The following is a 24,101-nucleotide window of genomic DNA, read 5'->3' as shown; positions in this document are numbered from 1 at the left end:
GGTGTAGCATGACAAAAACGCTTACGCATACCGCACTTGTCAGTCGCGGTTCGCTGATATCAAAATCATCACGATACGACAAACTTCATTGAATGGGTTCAGAATTCACGGAACCACAGACCCTCCTTTTGCCCTTACATAGGCAATAACCTAAACTCAAGTCAATCTGAGTCCAGGTCTATATTCATCAGATCATTGAGATGTTGCTGTAGCATCATCCTGGTACTTAGTAACTCTCTCTGGACAGGTCTCCTAGAACACGAGGTAGCAAAAAGGCCACAGATCGCAGGAGCACACTGTATACAAAGACAGAACAGGAAAAGGATAGCTAATACCATCCCAATGACCATCAGAATCTTCCATCCCCAGGTGGATAACAATCCCCAGAACCATCCCATTAACGACCAATCTCCTTCGTCCACATGTACGGACTCGGAGAGCTTATGTAGCTTGGAGATGGCTTGGAAAACTGTCGGAGCGTTGTCTGGAATGAAAACACAACAGCTTGATTGGATCAATTTACAGACCCCTCCTCTATCTGGAATCACTGACACAATATCGAAAGACAAAAAATCGACCTACAAATATATCGATACAAAATAATCGATCACATTATTATCGACATCATATACTTATTTAAAACATTACAAAAATATCGAACACACAATTTCGAACTACATAAATATAGGTACACAAAATATCGGCAACACAAATATCGAAATCCTAAAATATCGATGCTCAATAATATACATATACTTCATAACAAAATATCGTAAACTAAAATATCGACCACTAAAATATCTCCATTTTACTAATATCGACTATATAACATTTAATGAAAACCTAAAATCAAACTACATAAACACCAAATAATGTCTTTTATCTCTACACAAAATTATTATTAAACAATTATATATTTACTACATTTAAAAATGGATTTAAATAATTAACTCTTTACTAAAACATTATTAACAACATTCCTACATTAAACAACTATATTATTAAATTATACTTTATCAATTCATGCATCCAATACATAATATAATGTTTAGAAAAATACATATAGAATAATACACCACAAAACCACTAATTAGCGTTTTCCTTATTAGGAAACTAACTACCAGAAAAAAAAAAAAAAAATTCGAACTAACCAATAAAAACACTCCGAATTCAAACTGACCAATAAAACACATATTACAACATCCAAAGCACTATAAAAAGAAGTTCAACTTCATTCACAGTCCAAAACCAAAAAAACGAAATTGAATGAAGAGGAAAATCGACTGGATTGCAACTACAGATATAAGAAAATCAACATACAGGAAATGTTTAAAACTATCAAAAGTAAGTTAACTATATTATTCTCATGAAGACTCAAATAGAATAAATTGTAATTACAATATACATACACTATAAATAAATTAATGTCTTCTTTCTATTTCATGTTTTCACTACAGGAAACTCCAAAAGAAACTAAGAAAATACAGAACAGCACCAAAAAAGATACAACTAAAAAGTAAGTATTTCACAACCAAAAATCAACTAATAGATTAAAATACCACCCTAATTAAATCCCAATTGCAAATCCCCTAACCATTCCCTATAAAAATATAGAAACAAATATTACAACACATTTCCTTTTCTTTTCCAGACAAAGAAAATACTAGAGGAAAATCCCACAAATAAAGAATCAGGAGCATTCTACTCAAACACATCAAAACCAACGTTGTAAGTATATAGTAACTAAATCTTGTTTTTTTCTACTGAAAATTAATATAACATCATATATAATAACTATAATATATATTTTTCATAGATAAAGCTACATCAAAATGACTGAAGGAGCTGAATTCATAACAAGCCAGAAGGGAAAAATGTTACTATGCTATATGGGGTACACTTACACACAGGAAAAAGTGTATGGTTTAAAAGTTAACTGGAAATGCACTAAATACTACTCTAATAAGTGCTATGGGCGTGCTACAACACGACAAACAACAGTACTATACACTAGAGAACATAACCACCCACCAAACATTACTGAAATCGAAGTCAGATCTGCTTTAGAAACTATAAAGGAAGCTAGCACAAGTTCTCAAAAACCTACCAGTGTAATTTTAAAAGAGCAGCTTCCCAAAATTCCTAAAACTGCTACTACACAAATGCCATCTGTAACTTCACTCAAAAGAACTATTGCACGTACTAAAAAAACCACTACTACTTCAACCCCAATTCCTCACACATACAGTGAAGTTATTCTAAGTCCAGAACAAAGTATAACTTTCAACAAAGAACCATTTGTCATTTTTGATAATAAAAACAATGACAAAAGAATAATAATATTTGGAACAGCTAAAAATCTCTGTAAACTACAAGAATCACATAACTGGATGATGGATGGGACTTTTACCATATGTCCCAAACCATTTTTCCAACTATATACAATACATGTCATATATCACAATTGCAATATACCATTAATTTACACATTATTACCAAACAAACATAACTCCACATACACTGAACTATTAAATATAATAAAACAAAAAACAAATGACTTTTCCCCACAAAAAATAATCCTAGATTTTGAACATGCAATGATTAATTCTATATTAAAAACACACCCCCATACCTCCATACAAGGCTGTTACTATCATTTTAATCAATGCCTATGGAGACACATGCAAAAATCAGCCCTAAGCATTGAATATGCAACTAATTCATCTTTTGCATATCAAATAAAAAAACTCATAGCACTAGCTTATGTACCTGACACAGACGTAACAGAACATTACAACATTTTAATAGACAGCGCCTTCTACAAACAAAATGAAGAAAAACTAAGTTCACTATTGGACTATTTCGAAGATACATGGGTCGGCAGACTACATAGATCTGGCCACAGAAGAAACCCTAAATTCTTAATTCCCTGGTGGAACGTATACAGAAGCACCTTAAATGGAGAATCCAAAACTAATAACGCAGTTGAAGGATGGCATAACGCCTTCCTACAATCAACAGGCAGAACAAAACCAACACTAGAAAGATTTATATCATGCCTACAAAAAGAACAGAGTTATCAAGAGTTCCGAATGGAACAATCCATAACTCAGCTAACTCCAAAAACCTCAAAACAAACTAAACAAATGTATAAATATCTAGAGCAACAAGTAAAATTGTACCCTACTACCAAAGGCCTAGAATACCTAAACATCATAGCTAAAACACTTCTTTAAAGTACAAATACAAATAAATGACTAATTACCCATTTTCAATAATATCAAACACATAAAATATATGTATCTTATTACAAAAATAATTACTGTGTGTAACATATTTATACATATTGTCAAAAATATATTAACACACATTAATAATATTTGTAATAAAATAAAAATGAACAATAATATTAAACAATACCCACCCACAAGAAATAATAATAAATTAACTTACCACGTTTATTCCAAAGTCTGAAAAATCCATTTCCTGCTTACACAATCCAAACATTAAAAAAATGGTTCCCAAAAAAAAATGCAAAAATACAACTGGCGATTAAATCCATAAGCCATTCACCAAATATCCTTCGAAAATCCATGAAAAACCCGAAAATAGCTAAAAATATTAAAAAACGATCCATGAAAACCGAAACATTTAAAGTAGTGTAAAAACCATATTGTTCAATAAAACGAACACACACTTCTTTAAAAAAAAAAAAAGAGTCCATCCGAAACGAATAACCTAGAAAAGAAATAGTAAAAACAAAGCAACTGACATTCCCACCCACATAAAACAACACATAAACACGTACTAACAATAATACTAGATTTAAAACACTTCTAAATATACATTAAACACCTTAAACCTAACTTTCGAAACATGCCTACACATCGTTAAAAACACGTAAAAACACAACACGCAACTCTAACACATAACATTTCCAAATATAACTAATATATGTACAGCTACACTAAACATTATCTAACTAGGCTCAAAAGTAAATTTAAAACCATCTAAAACACATAAAACAAACCTTACCTTTCACGACGCGAAGTAACTCCCAACCGCGAGCTTCCCTTCAAACCAAATGACCCAAAACAACATTACCCGGTTACAAAATAGAGTGTCCAAAACATAATAAAACATTTAACTATACTAAAAAGCCCTAAATAAATCAGGTAAAACAGTAAATTCACACACAAATATTTTATATTATTTAGTAAAAATATACCTATTTTTTTAATTTACCTACAAATTGTCAACAAATGTTCCTAATTTGTAAAATTATATTAATAAATATTTTAAAATTTAAAATATTTATTATTATAATTTCTAAAAAGATAATACTACAGAACAATGTATGAAAAATTGTTAAATTTTTTTTGCATAAATGCTAAAATTTTATTTATGTTAAAAAGATGTTTGTTTCGAAAACATTGTAAAAATAATTAATATTAATATTTTACATATTAATATTAATAAAAAAGGTATAACATGTTTGTACTACAAATATTAAAATGTTTATATATGAAAATATTTGTTAAAAGTTTTGTATAAAGATTTACAAAACCTATTGCTATGTTAATTTTAATTTAAAACACTACATTGTACAACATTATTAATAATCTTTATAATTTACTTAAAAATGTTTGAAAATATACTTAATGTACATAAAATTTGTTCTGACCTATATTCAATATGTTTGAATGTAATTACAATGTAAATAATACTATTTCTGAATGATCTTACTCAAATGAATAAACAATAACAAATTTAAAAAACTACAATAAAAACCATGTTCTTGTCTTATGAATTGTGTTTCTCTGATTATTAATATTAATCTTCTATTATGAATATTTAACATATAGAATAATTATTTTATAAAAAATTACAAATCAATCAATATTATAAAATTACAGAATGCCATTACCCATTATTCCAATACAAAATATTCATATATTTTTCCTAATAATAATATTAAATATTCCAAACATATCAAATTAAAAGGTTACATGTATATATTATCCTAAACTATAAATATAGAATTAATTACTACAAATCCAATATATAAACATACAATACAAATAATATTCACTTAAATATATTTTTATAACTACTATATCAATGTAATTTAATTAAATTAAATACCAGACAGATTAGAGTAGTTGCTGGACACTGACCATAAACAATTTACTATTCCCACTCCACTCTATAATAAATAAAAGTAGATGCTTGACACTGACCATAAATAATTTACTATTCCCACTCCAGTCTATAATAAATTAGAGTAGGTGCTGGACACTAACCATAAATAATTTACTATTCCCACTCCAGTATATAAAAAATTAGAGTAGGTGCTGGACAGTGACCATAAATAATTTACTATTCCCACTCCAGTCTATAATAAATTAGAGTAGGTGCTGGACACTAACCATAAATAATTTACTATTCCCACTCCAGTCTATAATAAATTAGAGTAGGTGCTGGACACTGACCATAAATAATTTACTATTCCCACTCCAGTCTATAAAAAATTAGAGTAGGTGCTGGACAGTGACCATCAATAATTTACTATTCCCACTCCAGTCTATAATAAAATAGAGTAGGTGCTGGACACTAACCATAAAAAATTTACTATTCCCACTCCAGTCTATAATAAATTAGAGTATGTGCTGGACACTGACCATAAATAATTTACTATTCCCACTCCAGTCTATAAAAAATTAGAGTAGGTGCTGGACAGTGACCATAAATAATTTACTATTCCCACTCCAGTCTATAATAAATTAGAGTAGGTGCTGGACACTGACCATAACTAATTTACTATTCCCACTCCAGTCTATAATAAATTAGAGTAGGTGCTGGACAGTGACCATAAATAATTTACTATTCCCACTCCAGTCTATAAAAAATTACAGTAGGTGCTGGACAGTGACCATAAATAATTTACTATTCCCACTCCAGTCTATAATAAATTAGAGTAGGTGCTGGACAGTGACCATAAATAATTTACTATTCCCACTCCAGTCTATAAAAAATTACAGTAGGTGCTGGACAGTGACCATAAATAATTTACTATTCCCACTCCAGTCTATAATAAATTAGAGTAGGTGCTGGACAGTGACCATAAATAATTTACTATTCCCACTCCAGTCTATAAAAAATTACAGTAGGTGCTGGACAGTGACCATAAATAATTTACTATTCCCACTCCAGTCTATAATAAATTAGAGTAGGTGCTGGACACTAACCATAACTAATTTACTATTCCCACTCCAGTCTATAATAAATTAGAGTAGGTGCTGTACACTGACCATAACTAATTTACTATTCCCACTCCAGTCTATAATAAATTAGAGTATGTGCTGGACACTGACCATAATTAATTTACTATTCCCACTCCAGTCTATAATAAATTAGAGTAGGTGCTGGACACTAACCATAAAAAATTTACTATTCCCACTCCAGTCTACAATAAATTAGAGTATGTGCTGGACACTGACCATAACTAATTTACTATTCCCACTCCAGTCTATAATAAATTAGAGTAGGTGCTGGACACTGACCATAAATAATTTACTATTCCCACTCCAGTCTATAATACATTTGAGTAGGTGCTGGACAGTGACCATAAATAATTTACTATTCCCACTCCAGTCTATAAAAAATTACAGTAGGTGCTGGACAGTGACCATAAATAATTTACTATTCCCACTCCAATCTATATTGAATTAGGATTACTATATATGTTAGATTTTTTCAAACAATTACTAATTTGTAAACACTACCCACCCTTATCCCCTATAAATCCTACATCACTCTTATTAAATGAATTATCTTCTTAAAATTGTTAAATGTTAATTAAAATAACATTTCTAAATGGAAATAATTTTTTATGAATAATAAAATTTTGATATATTTATAAAACACTCCCCACCCTTATCCCCTATAACCCCAAAATACCACTTATGAAATTTGTTTTATTATTAAAAATATTAAAATTTACTTTTATTAAGAAATTAGAACTTTGCATTATATTTTTCAAAAATAAAATATTACATATATTTTGAATGCACTCCCCACCCTTATCCCCTATAACCCCCAATTCCCACTTATGAAATTTATTGTATTAGTAATTTATTTAATTTTAATTTTTAAACTCAAAAATTAAATTTCAATTTTTTTTTTATAAAATATTAAATATTTCTCAAAAACACTCCCCACCCTTATCCCCTATAACCCCAAAATCCCACTTATTAAATGTATTTTATTAGTAAAATGTTTAATTGTAAATTTTAATACAAAATTTTAAATGTAAATTTTTTTGAATTCAATATTAAATAATAAATATATATCTAAAACACTCCCCAGCCTTATCCCCTTTAACCCCAAAATCCCACGTATTACATTTATTTTCTTATTACAATTTTCACATGTAAAATTTTAAAACTAATTTGAAATGTTTTTATTTCTAAATATAATATTTCAAAATTTATATCATAAATTATTAAATTTTATTACTAAAATTTTTAATTTTAAATTTTCATACCAAATTTGAAATTTTTTTTTTTAATTAAATATTAAATATTAAATATATATCTAATACACTCCCCACCCTTATCCCCTATAACCCCAAAATCCCACTGATTACATTTATTTTATTATTACAATTTTCACATTTAAAATTTAAAAACACATTTGAATTTTTTTATTTTTTTTTAAATATAATATTTCTAAATTTATATCCTAAAATATTAAATTTAATATTTATTTCCAAAACACTCCCCACCCTTAACCCCTATATACACAACATCCCACTAACAATATTTTTTTTCATTATTAAAATTTAAATATTACTATTTTGTTCAAAATTTAAATTCAAATTATACAAATATTTATTAAAATATTTTATTTCTAATATATATTTTTAAAACACTCCCCACCCTTATCCCCTATAAACCCAACCTCCCGCTCCTAAAATTATATATCCAAATTAAAAAAATTATATTAATAATAGTTAAATAATTATATCCTAAAATATTAAATATAATATTTATTTCCAAAATACTCCCCACCCTTAACCCCTATATACACAACATCCCACTAAAAATTTTTTTTTTCACAATTAAATTTTAAATAATTGAATTTTGTTCAAAATTTAAATTTAAATTCTACAAAAATTTATTAAAATATTTTATTTCAAATATATTTTTTTAAAACACTCCCCACCCTTATCCCCTATAAACCCAACATCCCGCTCCTAAAATTATATATCAAAATTTAAAAAATTATATTAATAGAAAGAAAATTGTTATTTTTAATACACTTAAATAAACATTTGCTGACACTTCTAAACAATAATTTTTTACAAATCACAAAGTGACTTAATACTATACTTTTTCGATATTTTTACTACACGATATTATGTCTTTCGATATACTATACCTCGATATTTTACTACACATCACAGTCTCGACATTTTTTACATCGATATTGTTGACAGAGATATATTGTTCCATCGATATTTTGACTTCGATATTTCTGTATATCGATATTACATTTCCGATATTTTGTCTACTCACCCTCTATCTGCAAGTATGACATCTAATGCAACTCTGTTCTGAAGAGTCATAAGGCGATCCGACTGGAGCTCAGCAGTCAAGTTACTAAGGGCGCCGGCAGTCTCCACTATGGTGGACTCAACTACTCTCGTCAATTGCCGTATGTTCCTGCTGTTAACCAGAGGTCCCCAAAATGGCAGAAAACCCTTCGAGAAATCTCCCAATTCTTGTCCTGCGGAATCTTCCTTTCTGAAGACACCTCTAATGACTCTCATCCTGTGGTAATCTGCCGCAGCTGTAAATGTAGGGGGTAACAAGAACGAGACAAAACATGTGCCCGAGAAATCAGGGGGCAACCATGTATACGCTCTGTCATGGCAAATGAAGTAGGTACCCTTAGCTGCTAGAAACGGTGGGGAAGTCTCGGATGCAAAAACATATGTCTCAATGCAGACACTCTTCCCTAACTGAGCTCTAGGATTCTTGCCATTACCTTGCAGACAGTAATGACCCTGATGGGGTACTATCCAAATCGGGGAGGATCTCTTTGCTCGCTGGTTCCCACTCAGACTAGCTCCATATCCAGTAACGTTCCATCCAATATACGCTAGCGTCTCATCTCTCGGGTTAGTCTCATAAGAACCTATTCCTCTAATCATGTCGACTATTCCCTTGACCAGAGCACTATTCTTCGGATTATCCTTCACAGAACGTAGGGGGTTGACTTCACGGGCATAAATGAACATTGTTCTGTATGCCCACACAGAACCATTGTAGCTAAATGGCAGGACCAGGTAAGGAATACCTTTATCGGTAGTATGAGGCATAAGGCCACACACCCAACAATTAGTTGTGTTCACTACTAGCTGGTGTTGGTGCAGAAGCTGAACAAAGGAATTATTAGCGAATTCCATTCTCCTAATGGACTCATGTGCGGGCAGAGGGTGAAAAGAATGCGAAGAAACAGTAGGAGGAGGCATGGGTTGTGCAGTGGGCATAAATGTTACTTGAATAGAGAATGTCACATATCCGATTAAAAACATCATTAAACTAAACAGTATAAACAGACATAATATTAAAAAACGTTTTCTACTCATTATTATACACATTTTGTTCTTGAAGCTCATTCTTTTAGTAGGTCTCTCCATCCCGAAAAACTCCATCCTCTAACCGTGCTGCTCGCGGCGGATGGGTGTTCCGTGCTAAGGAATGCGCCTGTTGGTCCAGGGAACGCCCTTAGACCAACCAGAACCGTCGACCTAACGTCTTCGGCTTGCACTCCAAGGACTTGGCACCGCGACCCTACAGCTGAAAACCCGGAGGGTGGTTCGAAAAACCAAAATAGTTTCAAAATCAAAATAGTCTCTCGGAGGGGAGCTGACCTTAAAAAAATAGCAAAGAAGGAACTTAATTTGTTATTTGTCCCGCGGCTCTTGGTCGCAAATTATAACGCTCTTTGCCAGGCAATGTCTGTTCTCGGAAAAGTAGCTCAGGTTTAACAGTGTTCAAACGGTTCGATGGAGGCACAGCTTCTTGAAGAAGATTATCGCTTTCTGGCTCAGTGTTTGTTCCAATCAAACGGGCATCACTGAAAGGCAGAAAACGAGGCACGGTCTCAGTCTCAGAATCAGGAAGTCCTTTTTGGACCCACCGGTCGTACGGCAGAGGCAAAGGGGCCCTCTTACAATGTACGCCGTGAATCCAGTTCTTTTTACCGTGCACTCGTACCGCAGAATGGGTAGACAATAACACTAGGGTGCCAATTCCGATCCGGTAAAAAAATTCCCCGTCCGACTCGTATCCGGATTTTTTTCCGTCCGAATCGTCAAAGTAGCGTACAAACTGCCAAGTACGATTCGAACGGAAAAAAGTCCATACGAATCGCATTGGGAAGATTTCCCCACACGTCCTCGGGTCGGGAAAAGTCACCGACACGTCCCCGGGCGAGAAACCCACCGTGCGGAAAAATAAAGTCCGACTGCGCAAGTACGATCCCTCCCGTCCTCCCCATTTCACAACCGTACGCAAAAAACACCGTCCGAACCGAACTCCCATAGCAACCATGGAGACATGTGCCCGCATACGCGCCGAACACCCCACCACCCCCCGCCCGCGTATGTACGCCCCGAACCCCCACCCGTGTATGTACGCACCGAACCACCAGCCGTGTATGTACGCACCAAACCCCCCCCCAGCCCTGTATGTACGCACCGAACCACCAGCCGTGTATGTACGCCCCCGAACCCCCCCCAGCCGTGTATGTACGGACCGAACCACCAGCCGTGTATGTACGCACCAAACACCCACCCGTGTATGTACGCCCCCGAACCCCCCCCAGCCGTGTATGTACGCACCGAACCACCAGCCGTGTATGTACGCACCAAACACCCACCCGTGTATGTACGCCCCCGAACCCCCCCCCAGCCGTGTATGTACGCACCGAACCACCAGCCGTGTATGTACGCCCCCGAACCCCCCCCCAGCCGTGTATGTACGCACCGAACCACCAGCCGTGTATGTACGCACCAAACCCCCACCCCAGCCGTGTATGTACGCACCGAACCACCAGCCGTGTATGTACGCACCAAACACCCACCCATGTATGTACGCCCCCGAACCCCCCCCCCAGCCGTGTATGTACGCACCGAACCACCAGCCGTGTATGTACGCCCCCGAACCCCCCCCCAGCCGTGTATGTACGCACCGAACCACCAGCCGTGTATGTACGCACCAAACACCCACCCGTGTATGTACGCCCCCGAACCCCCCCCCAGCCGTGTATGTACGCACCGAACCACCAGCCGTGTATGTACGCACCAAACACCCACCCGTGTATGTACGCCCCCGAACCCCCCCCCAGCCGTGTATGTACGCACCGAACCACCAGCCGTGTATGTACGCCCCCGAACCCCCCCCCAGCCGTGTATGTACGCACCGAACCACCAGCCGTGTATGTACGCACCAAACACCCACCCGTGTATGTACGCCCCCGAACCCCCCCCCAGCCGTGTATGTACGCACCGAACCACCAGCCGTGTATGTACGCACCAAACACCCACCCGTGTATGTACGCCCCCGAACCCCCCCCCAGCCGTGTATGTACGCACCGAACCACCAGCCGTGTATGTACGCACCGAACCACCAGCCGTGTATGTACGCCCCCGAACCCCCCCCAGCCGTGTATGTACGCACCGAACCACCAGCCGTGTATGTACGCACCAAACCCCCACCCCAGCCGTGTATGTACGCACCGAACCACCAGCCGTGTATGTACGCACCAAACACCCACCCATGTATGTACGCCCCCGAACCCCCCCCCAGCCGTGTATGTACGCACCGAACCACCAGCCGTGTATGTACGCCCCCGAACCCCCCCCCAGCCGTGTATGTACGCACCGAACCACCAGCCGTGTATGTACGCACCAAACACCCACCCGTGTATGTACGCCCCCGAACCCCCCCCCAGCCGTGTATGTACGCACCGAACCACCAGCCGTGTATGTACGCCCCCGAACCCCCCCCAGCCGTGTATGTACGCACCGAACCACCAGCCGTGTATGTACGCACCAAACCCCCACCCCAGCCGTGTATGTACGCACCGAACCACCAGCCGTGTATGTACGCACCAAACACCCACCCGTGTATGTACGCCCCCGAACCCCCCCCAGCCGTGTATGTACGCACCGAACCACCAGCCGTGTATGTACGCCCCCGAACCCCCCCCCAGCCGTGTATGTACGCACCAAACACCCACCCATGTATGTACGCCCCCGAACCCCCCCCCCAGCCGTGTATGTACGCACCGAACCACCAGCCGTGTATGTACGCCCCCGAACCCCCCCCCAGCCGTGTATGTACGCACCGAACCACCAGCCGTGTATGTACGCACCAAACACCCACCCGTGTATGTACGCCCCCGAACCCCCCCCCAGCCGTGTATGTACGCACCGAACCACCAGCCGTGTATGTACGCACCAAACACCCACCCGTGTATGTACGCCCCCGAACCCCCCCCCAGCCGTGTATGTACGCACCGAACCACCAGCCGTGTATGTACGCACCGAACCACCAGCCGTGTATGTACGCCCCCGAACCCCCCCCAGCCGTGTATGTACGCACCGAACCACCAGCCGTGTATGTACGCCCCCGAACCCCCCCCAGCCGTGTATGTACGCACCGAACCACCAGCCGTGTATGTACGCACCAAACCCCCACCCCAGCCGTGTATGTACGCACCGAACCACCACCCCACCAGGGAATGTACGGACCGCACCCCCACCAGTGCATGTACGGACCGTACTGACGCCAAAAAAACACGTACTGAACCCGGACAAACCATATTTACACAAGGAGAGTCAAGTAGAGTTTCCCCACACCACCAAACAGGCCCAACAACCCCACAAACATCACATACACTCACCTGCAACTGCCAAACTGCCAAACAGAGGCCCAAAACTCAATCACTCCTCATAACACACCCACACAAATTTCAAACACAGCCACACCCACAAATGGACCAATAAAAATGGACCACACACACAAACCATGAGCCTTTGCAACAGACCCACTGCTGCCAGAGCCCACAGACGACCCACACCACCATACTTGAACCTCACACTTGCATACCTTCACACAACCACCTACACAAACACCCCCTCATCACATTCACACACACACCTCCACTACCACACCCACACACCCACAGCCATCCACACCCACACCCCCACAACCACACCCCACGCCATGTCCACCACCAAGAATCCAAAGTTCACAAAGGAGGAGCTGGAGATCCTTGTCGACGAAATCCTCAGAGTCGAGCCACAGCTCTTTGGGACATTGGTCAGACAGACCAGCATATCCGAAAAAACCGCCATGTGGCAGAGGATCGTCGATTCTGTGAATGCTGTTGGGACAACCAGAAGGACCAGGCACGAGTGCCAATCCAGGTGGTACGATCTGCGGAGGACGGTCAAGAGGAAGATGACTGACAATCACAACCAGGGGAACATCACTGGAGGAGGGCCGCCCCCCAGACCGGTACAATACCATCCCTGGGAGGAGAAGGTGATGTCCACGCTGGCGGTGGAGGGACTACACGGACTGCCAGGACTCCCAGACCCTGGTGAGTACACAAACAACTCACCTCACATGGGGGGGATGCCATACACAATCAATCATGCATGCCACCCCCCCCAAGCCACCACCGGACACAACAACACTCCACAAACACACACATGCCACTGGCACCTCCATGCCCCATGCATCAATCAGGGCCATGCCAAGTCACAGGCCACACAATACACCAACACAACACAGGATGTGGTCGATGCTGGGAGTGGGGGCAGCAAAACTAACATTGAGCAACTCACAAGCACACAACAATGCCCTCAGCCCATATGGCCCAGGGCACAGCCATACAAACTGTGTGTACCCACACAGTACTGTCTTGCCTGCAAATGATGGCTGCCATGCAGGATGCCATGGGTCTGAAGGCACAATTTGCACATAACAGCAGACAATGAAGATGCATCGCTCTGATAGAGTCTCAGCACACACCGCCACAGCAGCAGCCTACACTCAGACACACTGCCCAATGGGTGCCCGGAGAACAGGGACTAACTCACATGAACAAGCCAATGGCCATTCAAAGACCGGCTAACTGTGTGTGCCCAGGAAGCTGGCCTGAGGTGACAGAGAGTGACAAAGAGAGGGAGGGAGAGGGGGAATGAGAGGGAAGGAGACAGAGGGGGGACACAGGGAGACAGACAGAGGGAGGGAGTAGGGTGACAGAGGGAGACCGACAGAGGGAGGGAGGAGGGTGACAGAGGGAGGGAGGAAGGGAGACACAGGGAGACTAAATCACCCTTGGGTGGTGTGGCCATGTCCACTCGTCAGCCGGTGGACTGTGTGCATGCAGACCAGGTCTGGCAGTGCCTCAACCCCCCCTTCCGTAGATGAAGACCGGTCCATGTGTCAATCTGTGCACGAGTCCATCCGTGCTGCAGGCACAGACCTAACCACACACCCAGTATACCCACCCACCGTGTCGGTAAGAACCCTGTCACAAATGCTTCAGTCCCCTACCTGCAACATCAAATTGCCTTGCCAAAACACCATTTGGCCACGTACAGTGCAACACGTAAGGCGCCTCTGCATGGCTCGCTACGCCCGCACACCACACTGCTGACTGTGTACCCAAATAGATGCATCAACTAAGATTGTGTCTCACACATGCGTAAAGCCCTGACAGCTGTGGCCAAGGGACATAGCCATGCACAAGTGCACTGTGAGAGGAATGCAGGACAGATCCAACTACCCAGAGGAAGAGTGCCAAATCAGAAATGCATGCAACATGGATGCCACATGTGACACTGTCAACATTGTCTCTCTCACACACAGGTCAACGTCGACGAACACCCCCCAACACTGGGGGGGAAGTCACACAGGACCAGGCTCCGCGGGATGATGACCCCACCGCCAGCGATGACTCTCACCACTCCGTGGATGACCCAGACCAACCTGGCCCCTCTGGTGTCCAACCACCTGCAGCACCTGCGTCAGGTACAACTGTGCCAACCACCACCCCCATTCCTGCCACATCCCAGGAGACGTCCAGGAGCCCTGCCCGCACACGACCACCCAGCCAGTCTGCCCAGGAGGGACACGGTCCTCCGGGCACCCAGGAGGAGGCAGGCGGCAACGCAGATGCCATCCCTCAGGGGTCCCGGAGACCCGATGCACCCACAACGGCAGGCCAGGTGCACGTGGGCAGGGGTGGCGGGAGTGGAGGACGGCGGAGGCGCGAACCTGACCAGGCAGCTCAGGACCCGGTAGTGTCCCAGGTCAGCAACATCCTGGATACATACCGGCGTGACACCAGGGGCATGGACCAGATTGCGTCCACCCTCAATGACATCAAGGGGACCCTCCAGGAGATGAAGACCCTGCAGTCCCAGCAACATGCCTGTCAACTGCAACACCAAGGAAGGATGGAGGATAGACAGGCTGAGCTCGTGGCGGTGCAAACCCAAATGACCGGTGTACTCCGTCGGATTGCCGACAACATGGGCAACCCTCCCTGTGGCACCAGGCGAAGGCCATTACCAGACACAGGGAGGGATCAGGAGGAGGAGGATTCATCCGACGGAGCGTCACAGACATCGTCACGGACTGCTTCCGAGGGTCCCCGCAGGAAGGTGGGTCGTCCACGAAAAAGACTGTGAGAGTCAGCAGAACATCACCATCTCCCAGGTCACCTGGCCTGGCACCTGGCCCTCTGGCCCAATAGCAGCACATGACATTGTCTGCCACATGGACTTGCTGGTCACTGTCTGACCTATGTTGACGAAGACTGTGGCATGGACTCTGACATTTTGCTACGACAAGGATACCAACTCCCCCAGTGAACTTTGGATTCTACACTCCCGCTGTGCACCTCTTGTCATCCCCACAAACCCGTACCCCACCACAAATAAATTAATCACACTTACAAGATGATGCCGTGATTCTACATTATTACAATACATGTGTGTGTCGTACAGTCAAAGCATGCCTGATCTCAGAATTAACTCCAACCATCCAAACCGTGGGGTCGCAGTCTTGCCCAGGACACACATGGGTCCCAATGTCTCATCTGATACAGACATGGAGTACCAAACTCACCTGTGCTGGGCCCAACCAGCTGAGTGGTTCCCGCACAACTGTGGCTACAGACACATTCAGGGGAGCAACAGTCATGCGCAGAGGTCAGGGATCATGTGGAGTGACCTGGCTTGCCGCTCCCAGGTATGTCTAGACATGTGTCCCTACAATGTGCAGCATGCTTGCGTCAGGCGGATGTTGAGAATGGTGGCTAGGCCAAGGTTGGATGCATGGAGATGCCAGAATGCAGTTTAGGATCACTGTGCCACATGGTTGTGTTGGGGTTGTGGGCTGCATCATGAGTGTGGGCGTGGATCTAGAAGGTCATCCTGCAGCTGGCTGTGAAACATTCCCCCCATCCCGTTAGGACGTTGATGTGGCCTGGTTGCCCGACGCAGTAGCAGAGCTGTGCAGATGCACTCCGGATATGGACAAGTACCATGGGAGTCGTGAGGCACATGTCCGTAGACTGCAGGGTAGGATTCTACACAGATGTTGTAGTTTCCCTGGGGGATGGTCTCTCTTGCCTTGAGGTGGATGGAACTGTGCATCTTGTGCATAATACAGTTCCCACTCCCTGACAAACCCCTAGCATCTTGTCACTCTACACATAGACACATATGCACCACCTATGAAAACTATGCCAGACCTGCGGCACGCACAGTGGCAACAGGGCACCATTGACAGGGAAGAGGCACCTTGGAGACAGAGGGACAAATTTATTAGTCATGTGTGTTGGAATGACAATGATACTCTGTCAACACATACACAGGTCATGTGGATGTACATGTGGGAGCAACACTGGCACCCCCCATTGCAACACAGATGCTGGCATCCCATTGACCTGGCACACAAGTGACGGATAACAGCTAAACACCCCCTGCTGCCACGGAGAGGCCGCTATACACCATTGAGGCCCTGATGGGGCAATCACACACCATGTCAACCCGGTGCAACCTGTATGTTTCCGAGGCCAGTGTTACACACAATGATGGCCTCATCACAATCCCCAATCCCCTGCCACATGACAGTCACCAAGTCTGAGCATGGCTCCAGGTGAAGCCTGCCCCATGTCATGTTCCCCATGTAGGATCACCATGTATGCAAATGGAACACACATGAACCGGAGAAGTGCACACAGACTACAAACAATTCACACACCCAAAACGACGTGAGGCATCCCTTACCCTGAGGAGATTTCAACACTTGCCCGTGCATGTGACGCTGAATCAGCACATGTCGCTGTGTTCATGAGGAGTAGCAGGAGCACAACAATGCCACCAGCAGACAGCATGCACATGGACCTGTGGAAGAGAGACACACAAGGATTCAGCACAAAGGAGCACATCCGCAAGCATGTACTTAACACGTATCATGTTGTTAACATGACAGGTGACAATGATGACCCTCAGACAACATCCTTCCATTGCGCCATCACTTGAGTGACACTTCAATACACACCACTGACTCACTTGGCAGACATGCAGATGGACACACACATTGCAACACATGCCACACACGGCCCAATGCGTGCACACTCAGACACTGGAACTCACCACTAAGCAAAGAAGTTGCGTATGAGCCGACTCCGCATGTCCTCCACAGCCTCCTCCTCCTCCACATCACTTGCCCCGTCACCAAGCCCTTCATCCTCCACGGGTGGATGGTCCTGGTCATCTTGATCCAGTATGAGTGGAACAGCTTCCTCCACTGCCATGTTGTGCAGCATGCAGCAGACGATGATGATCTTGCACACCTTCACCGGGGCATATGGGAGTGCTCCGCCGGTCTTGTGGAGGCACCGGAATCGGCTCTTCAGAAGTCCAAACGTCCTCTCAATGACTCTCCTGGTCCGCCCATGTGCGTTGTTGTAGAGGTGCTCGGCAGCCGTGCTGGGGTTGCGGACAGGCGTCATCAGCCATGGCATGTTGGGATAGCCAGCGTCCCCTACAAGGAAACATCATGGACAGAAGTGTGTCAGCACAGGCAGTGAGATTGGAAGATGACGCCAAACACAGAACTGCCAGAGTCTACCCACCAACAATACATGCTCGCTCGTTCCGCAGCTGCAGCATCATTTCTGGCACCCTGCTACGCCTCATGATGAAGGCATCGTGTGCTGATCCTGGAAAGCGAACACAGACATGTGAAATCACCATGTTGGACAGACACACCACAAGGGCATTAATGGAGTGATAATGTTTGCGATTCCTATACACCACCTCCTGTGCCTGTGGTGGTACCAACGCAACATGTGTCCCATCTATGGACCCAATGACATGGGGCATCCCTCCCAGGGCATAGAACTCACGCTTGACATCTGTCAACTGCTCACGATTTGGGAATTTAATGTACTCATCCAGGTGAACCAACATGGCCTCTAAGAAATCATGCAGAACACGGCTGAACATCGTCTGGGACATGCCCCCGACATCAGCAATGGTATGTTGGAACGTACCCGTGGCAAGGAAATGTAGGGCTGCCATCACCTTCAACTTGGGTGTCAGTGCACTTGGATACCTGTGGCGCGGGAGGAGTTGTGCTTCCAGCCGGCCAGTCAACTCATCAATCAACCGTTGGCTGAATCTGTAGCGGCGTATACAGTCCCGTTCATGCAGGGCAGCAATGTCTGGCATACGTCGAGGGAGAGGCGGAGCCCTGCAGTGAAATGGAAGGAACACCTAAGAGTGAGCACTGTACAACAACATCGTCAATGCACTGAGCACATGTTACACAGCCAATACACATATGCCACGTTGTGAGTCAGGTCTGTGCCACAGTTCCTGGACACGAACGCCAGTCAGGTTACACTCCTACCAAGGGACAGCCACTAACGGAGGGGGGCAAGATCACGATGACATGGCATGAGACTAGCTGTGGGCCAGTGTAAGTGAACATGCACACGCATCACAGGATTCACAGACATCCACACATGTGCAGAGGTAGTATGCGTATGGTACAGACAGGTAGTTGGATGCGATATGCACTGGTCACATGTCATAGGAATAGGACAGGCCACACACATTGCCTTTGAGGAGTACATGTCGAGACAGAACATACATAGGGAGCATGTGGATATGTACTTGTGTTGATACTCCGTGTAGTTGGATACATACACACCTCATGGCAAATCACATATGTGGGCTGGTGTGCGGAACAGTGTGCCATGCCCATCGACACACAGACACATGTTGGCAGCAGCAACTGCTGACACATTGAATCACACACCTACAGCAAAATCATGGAAAGACATGCCACACACATGACATGGTTGCAGCATGCAACGCAGCCATACACGTGTCATATGTAATATTCCGTGTACCTGGCATCAGGGGACAGGTGCGGGTGTCCGTGACTGGGACATGCAAGTGACTCATGGCTCCACTAGTGTGTACGACATGCACACATGTCAAAGGAGTGCAGGGGATGTGTGGTACAATGCGCACCATCACACACGACATGTGTACACAGCTCATCGTACATGTGCTTTGCCCACACCTCAGGGGTAAAGTGCCACATCACATCCTGACACACCTGTGTCACACACAGGTGGTATTGCACAGACAATGCATTGGTGTCCACCCTTGGCAATACCTGTCCGCTCCATTCCTGTCTGTGTGCCGCCTGTCACCACTGACAGTTGTTATACGCACCGTACATACGCTCGGAGCGCGTGTATAGGGTCCCTGGGCCAATATTGCCGCTGGCGTATGCGTACGCCACAGTAGTACGGACTGTACACGCGCTTGTACGGTCCGGATCACAATATGTGCGCTGGCGTATGCGTACGCCACAGTAGTACGGACTGTACACGCGCTTGTACGGTCCGGATCACAATATGGGCGCTGGCGTATGCGTACGCCACAGTAGTACGGACTGTACACGCGCTTGTACGGTCCGGATCACAATATGGGCGCTGGCGTATGCGTACGCCACAGTAGTACGGACTGTACACGCGCTTGTACGGTCCGGATCACAATATGGGCGCTGGCGTATGCGTACGCCACAGTAGTACGGACTGTACACGCGCTTGTACGGTCCGTACTACTGTGGCGTACGCATACGCCAGCGCCCATATTGTGATCCGGACCGTACAAGCGCGTGTACAGTCCGTACTACTGTGGCGTACGCATACGCCAGCGCCCATATTGTGATCCGGACCGTACAAGCGCGTGTACAGTCCGTACTACTGTGGCGTACGCATACGCCAGCGCCCATATTGTGATCCGGACCGTACAAGCGCGTGTACAGTCCGTACTACTGTGGCGTACGCATACGCCAGCGCCCATATTGTGATCCGGACCGTACAAGCGCGTGTACAGTCCGTACTACTGTGGCGTACGCATACGCCAGCGCCCATATTGTGATCCGGACCGTACAAGCGCATGTACGGTCGGTATCACTGCTTGTGGGGTGCCCTAGGGCGTGGAACGCACCGTACCTGTGTGTAAATGTATGAAAACACATAGGGGACACATGAGGGACAAGTATAAGGGCCTAAATGCCTGATGGTTGCCATGGAGACTGAGTTAAATTTTTGAATTTGAGCACCAGGTGCACAGCAGAAGTCAGTTTGAAAGAATCTACATTGTTGCAATGTGGATGTTGACTTGACATCATTATCAAAACTGAAACCATGCAAAGCCACACACTGGGGTAGGTTTGAAGGGATTGGATGAAACGTAGGATGCTAATGTGACTGACCAATCAATCTGTACTCCTATACATGAACAGGCCAGCCAGGCATATATAAGGCAGCCAGGTCCCATGAGAGAGCACTTGCCTGCACATCCATTCATCCCTGACCACTGCTGCTGATAGTGATTCCTCTGGCACCATGTCCAGGACTGTGGAGAGGTCACAGCCATTCACCCAGGAGGAGAACCTTGCCCTGATAGATGTGATCCTCCCACAGTTCCAGAGCCTGTATGGTCGACCAGGGGTTCAGGTGAGTGCAGACTCCACTAGCTTAGACTGTGCCCCTTTTGTGTGACAGTGACTTCTGGCATTGTGTCCATGTGTGACAGACATGCACTGTTGTTTGGAGTGGGTCCCAGGGTGTGGAAGGCCTCATGTCACCCATGCAGAGCATGCTGTGTTTCCTGTGTGCACTCCTCACTTGCATAGTGCCTACTGTGACAATGAATGCAAGGTGCATGGCACATTCTGCCTGCATACTCCTCCTGGGGATGTTGTTTCCACAGTCCTGATGTGATCCTGTGTTCCCCCCAGTGTGACAGGTGTCAGTACCCATGGATGTGTGTTTGTTCAGTGTACCTGTGCTGTGAGTGTCCAAAGGCCGTGTTCGTCCCCTGCACATTGGTGTGTGTGTTAGTCCCCTGTCATGTGGGTGAGTGCATATGGGGAGTGTTGCACACAAGCAGCATGAGGGATGGATATGGCCTGGCCATCGGATGTGAGCAGGGAGCAGTGCTGTGTGCATGCCGTGCTGAGCCAGCCCCACACCTGTGACACCCCCGTCTACTGGCACATGGGCAGAGTGAGGTGTGTACCCGCAGTTGGCAATGCCATGTGATTGTCCTGTACCTGTGTGTGTCTGTGTACTCTGCTGAGGTAGCATCAGTGTGCTGGGGCAGGTGACTGCTGTGAGGTGCTGTACATAATCCTGGTGTAGCCTGTGAGGCACAGTGTGATCCCTGGTCAGTGAGTGTGTGGTACCCCTCATGCCACCCGTGTGCTTCCACTGGCACGTAGTGCATTTGGCCTTCCACAGTGGATAATGTCCCTATGACAAAGGTGCAATTAGTTGCATGCATACCATGGCCTGTTCATAATGAGGATTGTTCTATATGTGTGTCTCTGTGTCTTTGCTCATGTGGATTAATGTATTCTCTCTTTTGCATCCTCACAGGTAGGCGCCATTGCCAAGGGGGAGATCTGGAGGGAAGCCGTCAGTGCCGTGAGGGGTACAGAGGGTCGGAGGCGGAGCCTGTCTCAGGTGAGGAAACGCTGGCAGGACATCCGGTGCTGGACGAGGAGGATTGCACGGCTCCTGCTGGGGGACTCACCTGAGAGCCGTAAGAACCGTGGCCGCCGTCGTCTGACCCACATCCAGAAGCGTGTGCTGGCGGTGGTCTTCCCCGATATGGACAGGCGCCTACAGGAGAGGCAGCAGCAGGAAGGGGGTAGGTACATGTGTGTCAGTTGTGTGTCCCCAGCCAATGTAAGTGTGCAGTTGCATGGATACACTGCCAGGGTTTGATTGTGCAGTGCGTCAACTTCTCCACAAAGTAGCACAGTGCTGTTCTCACTCCCTCCCTTCCCCTCCTTGCAATGTGTTCCCTGGTCTGTCGCCACTCTTGCACAAGGTTATTTATGCAGGCAGTTCATGCAGGTGCCCTATGCTATCAGCATCATGTGTGGGGGTGATGTGCCACAGGTATGGGGACCTTGCGTGTGCCATGGCCAATTTCAGTCATTGTGGTGTCCATGTCACTTGGCACTGATTGTGAATCACGACATAGGGGTGTGTCTCCAAAATGTACAGCCTTCCAGCATGCATGTCCAATTGTGTGCCCTCTGACATGATGTGCCTGAGTGGGAGGCCTGCTAAGTGCAGGGACGGTTGCTTAATTTGCAGTCATGTCCATCCTGGACCATGGAGGAGTGTGGGCACTACTGTGCCCTGGGGCACCTCTTCCTAGGTATCATGTGCGTCATCCAACAATATGGCCATTCACTGTGTCTTTGCCATGGGTTGCGTAGGGTGGCATTGTACCCTGGGCTCAACTGTTAGGACCTACAGGTTGCTACATGTGTCCACTGTACAGGGGACCCATTTTGCTTGTGCATACTCACAGTGGGCATTACCTGTGTGTGTTGTTGAGACAATCTGATGATGTTTGCCTGTCAATGATGTGTGGACATGGCCACCAGGGGCTGTGTGTTTACAGTCATGAATTAGTGGAGGCCATGTGTTTCCATCCCAGAGTAAGAGGTGTACATACTTTCTCCGTCTCAATGAGATTGTCTCAGGTGTGGGTGGTTTGTGCGTACAAGGCCTACATGTCAGAAGCTTCATCCTCCTTGCTGGGTTTAGCCTGTGTGTGATGTTTGACTGGACATACGCTCAAGGTGCAGTGACCCTGTCATGTGTGGCCTGGTTTCATGTATTGCCTTTGCAGCATGCGGCAAGAGTAAATGGATATGATTCATGCTCATCCCTTTTTGACGACGCAGTGTGGTGCAGGTGCTGTGCACATTTGTCCCCAGAGGCTGACTCCTCTCTAAAATTTCAGGTGCAGTGATTTGCTGTTGTGTCATGATCTCCATTGTGTCTCAGTGGCATGGTGGGTAGAAAAACTGTGTGTTCCATGGCCTACATGTGTACATTGTTTTGTAGGTGTTACTCCTGTTGCTTTTCAGGCTATGCAATGTGACCTATGTATATTTGACTCATGTGACATAAGTGTACAGGTGTCTGATTTTCTCCTGTCTCTTCACCTTGCCCACAGCATCGCCGGGGGACACGGAAGGAGACACTAGCACGGACCGGGAGGAGAGATTGAGCACCAGTACCAGCAGTGCTGTCCTGTCTGGCACATGGAGTGGCACGGAGGCCGAAGGGAGTGAGGCGGAGGACCTGTTGACTGCCAACACAGACTATGACGCAGACGGGTCCGAGGCTGAGCTCCCAGAGGTGGCGGAGTCTGCCCCCCCAGCTGATGGCAGCCCTCCACATCCCCCCGCCACCTCAGGTTCCATCACCGGCCTCCCACATGCTCGTGGCCCTTCCCTCCGTGCTCGGTCCCCACATGTCTCCTTCCTGCCAGGCACCGCACCCCCTGCCCCTGTCACCACTGCTGCGGTGAGTGCGGAGTCTGTGGACATCCTGAGGCAGTTGCAGGTTGGTCAGACTGCGATGCTAAATGTCCTCCATGC

This window comes from Triturus cristatus, chromosome 4_1 (genome assembly GCF_964204655.1).
Source record: "Triturus cristatus chromosome 4_1, aTriCri1.1, whole genome shotgun sequence".
Classification (NCBI taxonomy): domain Eukaryota; kingdom Metazoa; phylum Chordata; class Amphibia; order Caudata; family Salamandridae; genus Triturus; species Triturus cristatus.
Note: the sequence above shows the minus strand (reverse complement) of the source record.